Source organism: Oncorhynchus mykiss, chromosome 19, assembly GCF_057628025.1.
Source record: "Oncorhynchus mykiss isolate SJ-2025 chromosome 19, ASM5762802v1, whole genome shotgun sequence".
NCBI lineage: Eukaryota > Metazoa > Chordata > Actinopteri > Salmoniformes > Salmonidae > Oncorhynchus > Oncorhynchus mykiss.
This window is the reverse complement of record NC_143040.1, coordinates 71,717,645-71,719,249: the sequence shown is the minus strand read 5'-3', so window position 1 is coordinate 71,719,249 and position 1,605 is coordinate 71,717,645.

Sequence of the window (1,605 nt, the reverse complement as noted above, 5' to 3'; positions counted from 1 at the left end):
CATTGTTTTTGTCTGAATTGCTCAAGCTCAGTACATTTGGTTGACAATCATTGAGACACAACTACAAATACCTAGGTGTCTGGTTAGACTGTAAACTCTCCTTCCAGACCCACATCAAAATTCTCCAATCCAAAGTTAAATCTAGAATTGGCTTCCTATTTCGCAACAAAGCATCCTTCACTCATGGAGCAACAGTAGGGCTGTATACAGGGTATTACAGTACAGAGTCAATGTGGAGGCTATATACAGGGTATTACGGTACAGAGTCAATGTGGGGGCTATATACAGGGTATTACGGTACATAGTCTATGTGGAGGCTATATACAGGGTATTACGGTACAGAGTCAATGTGGAGGCTATATACAGGGTATTGCGGTACAGAGTCAATGTGGGGGCTATATACAGGGTATTACGGTACAGAGTCTATGTGGAGGCTATATACAGGGGGTACCGGTACAGAGTCAATGTGGAGGCTATGTACAGGGGGTACCGGTACAGAGTCAATGTGGAGGCTATATACAGGGTATTACGGTACAGAGTCTATGTGGAGGCTATATACAGGGTATTACGGTACAGAGTCAATGTGGAGGCTATATACAGGGTATTACGGTACAGAGTCAATGTGGAGGCTATATACAGGGTATTACGGTACAGAGTCAATGTGGAGGCTATATACAGGGTATTACGGTACAGAGTCAATGTGGAGGCTATACACAGGAGGTAAAGGTACAGAGTCAATGTGGAGGCTATATACAGGGGGTACCTGAACAGAGTCAATGTGGATCCAAAATACAGGGGGTACCGGTACAGAGTCAATGTGGAGGCTATATACAGGGGGTACCGGTACAGAGTCAATGTGGAGGCTATATACAGGGTATTACGGTACAGAGTCAATGTGGAGGCTATATACAGGGTATTACGGTACAGAGTCAATGTGGAGGCTATATACAGGGTATTACGGTACAGAGTCAATGTGGAGGCTATATACAGGGCCCCAGTTATTCGAGGTAATTATATATATATATATATAGGTAGAATTAAAATGACATAGATAATATACAGAGAGTAGCATAAAGCGTAAAAGAGGGGTCTGGGTAGCCCTTTGATTAGCTGTTTGGACCTAGAGTTGATGCTCCGGTACCGCTTGCCGTGCGGTAGCAGAGAGAACAGTCCGATGGTGCAGCTGCGGCCCGTCAGGAAGTCCAGGATCCAGTTGCAGAGGGGGGTATTTAGTCCCAGGGTCCTTAGATTAGTGATGAGCTTTGGGGGCACTGTGGTGGTGAACACTGAGCTGTAGTCAATGAATAGCATTCTCACATAGGCGTTCATTAGTCCAGGTGGGAAAGAGCAGTGTGGAGTGCAATAAAGATTGCGTCATCTGTGGATCTGTTGGGACGGTATGCAAATTGAAGGGGGTTTAGGGTTTCTGGGTTAATGGTGTTGATGTGAGCCATGACCAGCCTTTCAAATGATTTCATGGCTACAAATGTGAGTGCTACAGGTCTGTAGTCATTTAGGCAGGTTACCTTAGTGTTCTTGGGCACAGGGACTATGGTGGTCTGCTTGAAACATGTGGGTATTACAGACTCAGTCAGGGAGAGGTTG